Genomic DNA, 10,026 nt, shown 5'->3' with positions numbered 1-10,026 from the left:
ATGTGGGAACTTGCCCCACTATCAATCCAGCATGGTTCTTATTTCATTCTAATTTCCACACTATTGTCTTGAGTAATCTCCTGAATGGAGAGTAGAGAATTTTCATTAGAGAATCCATGAGAGCTTCCTTCATCACGAGCAAAACTAGCTGATCTTCTTTTCAAATAAACTTGCTACTTCTTGCAATCTTTTTCATAGTGTCCATATTTGGAACAATAGTAACATTTAATTGAACTTTGATAGCCTCTACCTCTACCTCTTCCTCTACCTCTAGAGGAATGGCCTCCTCTTCCATAAGAAGAATGGTTACATTCATGAGATTGTTGATCCATGTTGTAGTTGAGTTGATTGGGCTGATGTCTTCCTCTTCCTCTTTGAGTGTTGACTCTTCCTCTTTCTCTTGTTGAAAGAAGGGCTTTATCATTTGTGCTTGTAGAAGCACTTGTAGAGCCACCACCATCATGAATGTTCTTCATAGCTGCTTGTCTTTGATCCTCATCCCTAAGAATCTGCTCCATCTCATCTAGTGATGGTTTTTGCCTTAGAATGATGAGACCTTGAACAAGGCCCTCATATCCTTCCTTCAAGCCATGAATGATGATTGTAGATAGCTCATTATCTATCATTTTGTCTCCAACAGCAACCAATTGTTGATGTAGATCTTTCACTCTTTTGATGAAGTCTATAGTAGTCTCTCCTTTATTCCTCTTTCTATTGGTAAGCTCCGATCTCAAAGCAATTTGCCTTGACGTACTCTTTGACTCATAGATGTTCTTCAAGGTCTCCCAAGCTTTCTTAGGAGTCTTCACATCCATTAGATGGCTGAGAATATCATCCTTGACACTCAGCTTCATCATATGGACTACAAACATGGCCTTCTTGTCCCATTTTGCCAATGCTTCCTCATCAGCTTCATCCGGTCTATCCATAGAAACTATCTCCCAACAATCTTGAAAGAATAGGAGTGATTCCATCTTCACTTTCCAAGTGGCATAGTTGGTTCCATTGAGCTTCTTAGCTACCTCCAAGTGTAGACTGTGCAGACTAGGTGCCATTCTCTGCTTCAAGCAAACAAAGCAATGAATGCGGATTTTCACTCACGTAAGGCAAGACTCTAAGATGCCTGCTGTGATACCATGAAAAGAATTGGATATGGAGAGAAAATGATACACGTTCTCAATCAACAAGACAATTCCAATATGGAAGAAACAATACTACACTTTTATTCAATGGAGTAGAGTAGCAATGACTACTACGTGCAAATCATGGGCTAATCCCCAAACCCAAAACTAATACCAAGAGGCTCAATAAGCTCTGATATGTCAATGCATATAATAGCAAGAGTGTTGGCTACAATCAGCACCACACTGCACTCTCAACACTACACAGTATGTGTGTGTCTCACTCTCCAACTATGTCCAGGACTGCAAACTACAACTGTAGAAGAACTGATGTATCTCACCCTTGTGAGTGAATCACGACCAATCCTTTTGTAGGTAGATGCTCCATAATATGGGGAACAACTATTCTTCACACTCCATGAGCTGGAGGATCAATCTTCTTTAGTTATTGAGGTCGCCAAGTAGGTAGGTAGGTGCAGTTCAGAATTCTGCAGGTAGGTAGACAGCTAACTTGCAGGCTGTATATATCATTCTAGATATCTGATCTAGAAGATCCCAATGGTGAGGTTGTTTTCCATAAAGAGAGAAACAATTCATCTCTTAATTGCTCCAAAAGTTAACGGGTGGATTGAGAGATATTAATACTTTAAACTTGCATACAGCAAAGTTAGCATCCAGAATTTTTCTCCTTGATTGAAGGAGTCTCTTTCACCAACCATGCACACGTGATGTGTGCTATCAATCTATGACCTTAGGCATGTACATTACAACATATCACCATCAAGGTAACAACCTTGACTTTGCTCAATCAACCTTTGTGAAGAGATTGTATTGAGCTTGCATACTTTAACACCTCCTCCTCCTCCTCTCTCCCACAATTTCTCACAAATTTTTCAATATTCCTCAATTGCCCAATTTCTCACAAGTCACAATTTCACAACTCCCCAATTGTCCAATTGTGACCACAATTGTCTAAGTTTTTACCATATTGTAAGTGCCTAGATAGCACTAGGTAGGCCTACAAATATTTCTACAAACTACAAGTTCTAAATCATTTTATTGTATTTATATAGAAAAAACTATGGAACCTCCGCGTTCCTTAGCCGAAAGACGAAACGTTTTGTCCTGAAACCTCAAAAATCTTAAAACGTCAAAAACCTCGAAATGTTTCTAGTGACTATTAAGACAACAAAATCAAGGTATCTTAATGGTATGAAAATGTAGGTGGATAAGAAGCTACTTGTTGCTAAAGAGTCAAAACCTCTTCCTCTATGCAACACTCAAAGGTCAAGAAAAAAGAAAAGTACTCCACAACACCGTCCACAAAAGCCTATTTTATTTTCTATTCGAGTTCAGCCTCAATTCTGTGTGTTTCTTGCGCAACATCTGGTATGAAGCCTCTCATCTTCCTTTTAATCTTCTTTTTCCTTCCTCTTTATCTCCTTCATTATCGCTTTATTCTCTATGAGTATAGCTTGTCCTTGCATTTCTATAGCAGTTAGTGTTGGTTGCTCTCTGAGGAGTGCCAATTGCATTCGCTCTTTTGATTCTAGTTCTGGGAGAGGCCTCTGAGCCACATGGTTTAGTACCTGTGTCAAAGGCATGTTTATGGATTTTTACTGGAGGTGGGAGCTAGAGAGCCTCACGTATTGATTCTTATGTGACCAATACTTACTCAGTGGTGCCATCTACTTTTAATATTTATCCCTGTCCCCCTCTTGGTGACTTTGTCGTATGTCTTTATATCCTCTGCACATATTTCTATGTCTATGTTCCGAGTGAGAACCTATGCCATCCTCCCGCCGAGGCCCACCTTCTCTAGCTTGTCTTTAACTTCTGCCTCTTCTAGAATCTGGAGGCACTCCGGGCTATGGTACTGCAAAGTCACCATTCCATGGGCCGTGTGGATCTCTTTGTTAATGATGGTACCATGGAAAGCCTAGGCATATAGACCCAGGTAGTTCATCTACGGGCCCCATGTTGGTCTTTTCTTTTAGCTCACCAGGGATCCTATTGCACTGGCTTGTGTCATCGCGGAGGTCTCTGGGACTTCTGGGTCAGAGGTTGACATCTATACATAGAAAAAAAGACCAATCCATAAACTGGTGGGATATGTACCATGCCTTGTTGTCTTTTTTCTCTTCTTTTTTAATGGTAAGAAGGTTAATTGTAATGGAAAGTGTATTAGTGGTGTGAGATATGATAGGGTCAAATTAAGTATCATGAAAATGCAGGCCCTGAGGGGTAAATCAGGGTAAACCCGTGAGATCTAATTCTGTGAGTTGGATTTGGATTTCCATGAGGTGGATTTCTGTGAGTTAGAAATCTACGAGTTGGATTTCCGTGAGGTTAAAATCCATGAGTTAGCTTTCCATGAGATGAAAATTCATGAGTTGGATTTCTGTGAGGTGGAAATCCGTGAGTTGGAAACTTGTGAGATGCATTTTTGTGAGTTGGAAACCCGTGAGTTGAAAATTCGTGAGTTGGATTTTTGTGAGTTTGCAGGGTTTTTGGCCGTAGCCATGAGTTTGTAGGGTTTTTTGGCCATGAAGTATTAAGGTTTTGTTTTTTATAAATTCGATAAATGCATTATTGGATCAGATCGCAGAGTGGAGTTTTGTGCAAGGATAGTTTTTTACGTGATCATGAGAACGCAATCGCCATCAGGAAGAGGAGAATGTTATCCCATTCCTAGGGTTAACAAGAGCTGCTACCATTATCTTACATCAAAAAGTCAAGGTAGATACACCAAAAGTTCATACATTCAAGATCTGAAGCAATAATGTTCAAAGCTACAACTTGGACAAATGCCCATAATGGTCTAATGGAATACTTAAGGTGATTCCAACTTCAATAGCATGTGGTAGCATGCAAAATGAAGTCCCAAGTGATGTACTTCATGGATATATAATTACAGTAGTCATTGTAATAGCATTAGGCCTCTTATGAGCCTAAAGTGCCCGGTCGACCATAGTTTAAGTGTTAACACTTATGGTCATGTATATAAGTGAATTTCCCTCATAATACAACATACTCTCCCATTGTGCAATTGAGTCTTTCTCTTGCTTATCTCTCCCTAACGCTATTGAGATATCGAGCTCATCTAGTGAGGCGGTGGACACTGATGACCCGCCTAGGGGATAGGCCCCACACTTACACCACTGGCATGGTTGGTGAGATCATGGGTGATATGCGGCCAGTGCGATGACAGGCTGTGTGACGGCCATTCTAGAGACTGGCATAGTTATAGTGCCAGCTTGTTTAGTTGGGTTCACACTATAGAGAACCCTAGTATGTATTTGGTTGAGTACCTTTTTATTGTGTGTACTCTTATCTTTGTATATGGTGTGTTGAGTGTTGTTGAGTGAAGAAAAAGAAGATTTTCAGTCTCTCACCTTGTGTGTTCTCTATTAGGGTTTTGTGAGTGTGTGTGTGTGCTTGCAAGAGCTCAAGCTCTCTTCTCCCTTACATCTTTTCATGGTATCAAAGCCTGGTTCATGCTAAGGGCTGAGCTGTAAGCAAGAGAAGCATAAGAAGCGGTATGAGGGCACGAGCTTCAACTACTCTTCCCTATTTGTGTTGGCAACTACACCCTGTCGGGAGCTCTACAGGAGGCACCGACAAACGATCTCTGATTGAGGATCTTTCTTCATGGGAGTAAAGCTATAGGAAAACTATGCTGTCCTATCGGACTTCAATTTTTGGGCCGAAAATACGTTTCGGATGCGTCTCGACCTCCGTTTTTCAAAAAGCAAGCGATTTCAAGCAGTGCGGGTAAGTCATCGATTCTCTGTAAAACTCTATTTTAAGAACTGCATGAAGACAGATTGGCTGTGCAGACACTGTGTGTGCTGCAAGGAGGTCAACAGTTACCATTGGGTGTATGTATGCACAGTGAGGTCACTGGTTGTGACATTTGAGTCTACTACACTACCGCTGTAGAAAATACAGCAGTTTGTGTAGGACAAACCAGAGTGTTGTTTCTAGTAAATTTGTGTGTCTGGCAAGATGTCAAATGATGACATAACCCAGATTGTTGCTGAGAAGCTTAATAAGAATAACTTCCATGCTTGGAGGTTCAGGCTGACAAATTTCCTGATGGGAAAGGGCTATTGGGACTATATAGAAGGTGAGCATGAAGAGGCACCGTTACACATGGTGGGTACAAAGCTAGATGGATATGTGGTGAGAATGCAGGTACAACATGAAGAAGATTTGTGTTTATCTAACAACATATTGCCAACGTGCAAAAATAGGTGAAACTCACAAAAATGGACAGGATAAGTTTGGAAATCATAAGCAAACATGTTGTACATTTATACATGTGTTGAGACCTTGGTAGCTCACAACCTACTCTACCTAACAAATTGGTCTTTTATTGATCCTCTTGCAACTAGGTCATTGTTTCTAGCAACTATTAGAGAGCCATATGCATATTCTCTACCGCAAGGGGTTTTTCTCGCTTCAACATTGGTTTATTCTCAACTTCCCCCATGCTTTTTGTGCCATTGTAGTCCATTCAAATGATTATAGGTTCATAGAAGTCTTAGCTACTACCATGACTAAAAAGGTCATAGATACAAATTCAATAGCAATACTTAGATAAAAAGCAATCTTCACTACTGGTATGACTCTAAAGAGATCATAGATATACAAGGTCGGTTCCAGTACTTAAATAAAAATAAGTCTTAGTTATTAGCATGACTCTAAAGAGATCATAGATATGAAGTCGATAGCAGTACTTAGATATAAAGAAATCTTAGCTACTAGCATGACTCTAAACAAATCATAGATAGAAAGTAATCTTAGCTTCCAGCATGAATCTAAAGTGATCATAGATACAAAGCAGTCTTAGTCTTAGCTACCTGTATGACTCTAAAGAAATCATAGATACAAAGCCAGTAGTAGTACTTAGATAGAAGAATCCATTATTCTCTCATCTTTATGCTAGATTCAAATGTATTGAGATGTTTGCTTGAATGCACAAGTAATAAAAGTGCATATCTACAATCCACAAGATAGAACTAGATTAGAATATTCATATCAATTAGTTTTACCATCTAAATTTGTATAACTACTTATCCTCACAATCCACCTCTTGCTGTTTTGTGGGTCTGATCTCAATGATCAATGCACAGTGTGCCACATGTTAGCTTCATAAATAGCTCATAATAGTATATGTTAGTTCATACCTTGTTCGTAGTATTCGTTCTAGTTGTAGATACTAACAATTTATCGAATAATAGAATGACGATTTTGTATGACACTTGATGTTATCTTCCTAGTAAGCACAAAGTGTAATCTATTCATAGACATATATTCATATATCGATAAATTTTAAACAATATTTAGTGATCATCGTCTTTATGGTATGTTGTCAGTCAATGTTCTTTATGCATGTATCTATTAGCACATGGAAGTGGCTTCAGTAAAGCAAACACCATTTTGTGCATCCACAAATGCAAGGCTGGCATGGATATGTTAATCGTCCTATAAAGGTCATCTACCAACACATGGAAGTGGCTTCATCAAGCAAACAACATTTTGTCCATCCATAAATGCAAGGTTACCTTGGATATATCAATTTTATACATCAAATAGAGGAATAATGCATAAGTAGCATAAAGGATTTGTTTCAACTGTGAAAGAGTAACTCAACCTAGAGACTCTTAGATAAACATAAGAAATGTTATTTGAGAGACATGGATTTTCTGTTTTCATGTATGTTAATAATCCTTCACAATCTTGGAAGGAGGAAGAGATAGACTTGTAAACATTAAAAAACACCATATATCACAAATGCTAGGGGCTACTAGAAACTTGCACTCTAAAACTTCAAGTCTTACCTTATTTTGATAAATATTTTAAATCAAAGATGTATGGCTACTACTGGCTACTAGGAACTTGCACTCAAACTTTAAGTCTTACCTTATTTTTCATCCTTACTTTGATAAAGTATATAACTTTTTGAGCCCTTTCAAAGTTAACTTTTTAAATGTAAACCAAAATTTGAGATTCTTTTATTGTTTTAAAAGTAATAACCGAGGATCTTCATGATATTAATTTTTTTCCTTGATACCCTTATCAAAAGATTAGTTGTGGGAAACATATGCGTCATTAAGGTAATCAAACATCAACTTATATGAGCTAGGCTATCAAAGATATTAAGGAGACCCAGGACTCCATTAAGTTGGATAAAAAGTACGTTTCTTACTTCAATTCCTAAATTTCCTAAAGTGTGGATATCCATATAAATAATGGTGAGTTAATCGATACTATGATTTATTCATCCTCATCAAAGCTTAGTCTCAAATGTTTTTTGCAAAATCATGTTGTAATCTAGATGTCTATCATGTTGTAATCTAGATGTCTATCATGTTGTAATCTAGATGTCTAGCAAGGTTAGGATCTACCTTGCAAAGATGAAGATGAAATATCTTTATTAACCAAGGTTATTAATATTACACACTGCATACTTTGTGTTTATCAAGTTCACAATCAAAGTGTGCTCTTTTGTTTCCTTCAGGCTTAACCTTCAAGCTTCTTCATGATCCATATAGAATGATCACAAGAAAAAAGGATAGGCAAATAGAATATTCATATTTTCTTTTAGACATTCTACAAAGCTAAACCATGACCTTTTGTGTTAGGAGTCATGGCCAGCCACACATCTTAGCTATCCTTTTTTCTCAATAGCCTCCAAATTAAAAAACCACACTTGAGGTTTAACGCATCTCCACGTGTATATTGATGCATACATATGTGGGTGTGTCAATGCATGTGCACTACACACATGCCAGAGTAGTTATTTGAAAGAATTAAGTGTTTGAGGAGTATCTAAAATTCTTTTAAAAATTCAAGTTTGCTATACTTTCAAGCAATCTGATTCTTATTTTTTGGAGTTTTTCTTAATCAAGTACTTCTATTAACAACTACTTTTAAGCATAGAAACCCAAATTAGAAAATTGCTTATGACCATACTACTTATAAAGGATATTTAGATGATATATCTTAGGCTCAAGTGTTTTTTTCTCTGGTATGATTACTAGGTAGACACACACTTTAATAGAATTTTAGAGCCATGGGTATAAATGATGCTAGTAATGTGTCCACGAGGTTACCCTACAATTTAGCATGCTTCACAAGGATGGGTACCCATTGTTATTGCCTTTGAGAATCCTTGATGGAAATTTCAAGACCTTTGATCTTTGCATTGACTCTATCATTGCCTCTATGAATCTTACAGAGCCCTTATAGCTATGGCTTAAGATAAATAAGGAGATATGCCTATGGAAGATCCTTACATGGGTAAAGAAAAAGGCGACTTTAGAGCCATGTCTAGAGTGGAAATACTTCTCGAAACAATGATGACTACATGGCAAGAAGGTGGGACAAAGCACATGAATGTAAGGTATGTGATAATCACTCATGACAGGAAGGATGATTGGTTTGTCTTCCTCTGTACATCTTCTATACTCACCCTCTTCAAATGAAAAGCCCTCTTGATCTTCTGTCCTCAAGGGTTCGATTCGGTCACATTACAATACACATAAATGCATACAGATATACATACATACATGTAAGTAGTAAGTATGTATGTAAATATACACTAAAAATACACAGGATGTGCATGTGTGCCACTGTGCAGTCATGCAATATGCACGTACACAAGCGGAAAATTTCAAGAGGTCAAACACATATAACAATGAAAACTTGAGCATATACACGTGGGACGTGCACGTGTGCGTGCGTGCTTGCTTCCATGTACACACAGACATATGACGATTAGCTCAAGTGGGAAAAACTTCAGCGAATGAATGTCGCCTACCAGCGCAGTAGGACAACCTCAAGAATATACGAGAAGCTTCAATTTGGAGAAATCGTACCTGGAGCTTGCGAACTCGAAGAGTTTGCCGGTGGTGGAGAAGATGATGAGGCCGATTTCGGCATCGCAAAGAACAGAAAGCTCGTAGGCTTTCTTGAGGAGCCCATTCCTACGCTTGCAGAAGGTGACTTGGCGGCTGGTGGTGTTATGGATTCGTCTGATCTGGATCTTGCCGCGAGGGACACCAGCAGGAGCTGGGGCAGGAACATTAATCTTATGGAACGACTGCTGCAGCAGGTCCAGGCAACGATCGTCGTCGTCGTCGTGTGTGTACTGGGTCTCCGCGTGATCGCGCTCTTGTGCTTGCACTGCTGGAGCAACTGTTGCGTGGGCATCTTCAGCTGGAGCTTGAACCATTGCACCGGCCGCCATTCTTCTCAGCGGTAACGTGCACAGGGAGAAATTATATCCCGAGAAGATACAGGCTATGCTTCCTATTCACAGCAAGGCCTGTGCACAACGCCTAATCTACTTATACTTAGAAGATGAGGAGAAGAAACCTAACACGCCAGGAACGATCAGGCTTAAAAGCGCAAGCCCCATCTCCACAGGAAAAACAAATTAAGCCTCGCGCATTATTACAGAACCTTTTTTTGTCAACAAATTAAAGGACGCTTCTTTACTTGGAATTGAATCCATGTTCCGGTTTTCCATTATTTATAAATTGAATTTTTCCCTGTATAGTCGTCCTACGTCGTCGTCTGGGAGCAGTACCGCCTGAAAACGAAACCGAAGCTTTTCTTCTTTTTTCTTTTTTCTTTTGCTTCACTTTCCCGTTCTACCCACCCACGGTACCACCATTCATGTCTCTTGTACCCCCTTTTTTCGATATTTTTTACATTGCTAGAGGACCACACCGCGTGCCTCCATTATCAAGATCCATGGACCATGATGATTCTTAAATTCAACAAATAAAGAAAGATTGAACTCAGAAGCCTTTTGCAACAAAAAAAAACAAGATATAAAATCCAAGATCGGTTAACCAACATAGGTTAATTGTCGCCTTCGGCCTTAAGTCTT

At 38.9% G+C, this 10,026-nt stretch overlaps 1 pseudogene; it reads right to left on the bottom strand.

The window, feature by feature from the left end:
- Nucleotides 1-8,745: 8,745 nt before the first annotated feature.
- LOC147633163 (agamous-like MADS-box protein AGL5 pseudogene) lies at nt 8,746-9,543 on the bottom strand (annotated as a pseudogene).
- Between the last annotated feature and the right edge of the window lie 483 nt (nt 9,544-10,026).

This window comes from Cibotium barometz, chromosome 12, assembly GCF_041138505.1.
Source record: "Cibotium barometz isolate CiBa-2024 chromosome 12, ASM4113850v1, whole genome shotgun sequence".
In the NCBI taxonomy this organism is placed as follows: Eukaryota; Viridiplantae; Streptophyta; class Polypodiopsida; order Cyatheales; family Cibotiaceae; genus Cibotium; species Cibotium barometz.
This window is presented reverse-complemented; position numbering and strand designations above follow the sequence as displayed.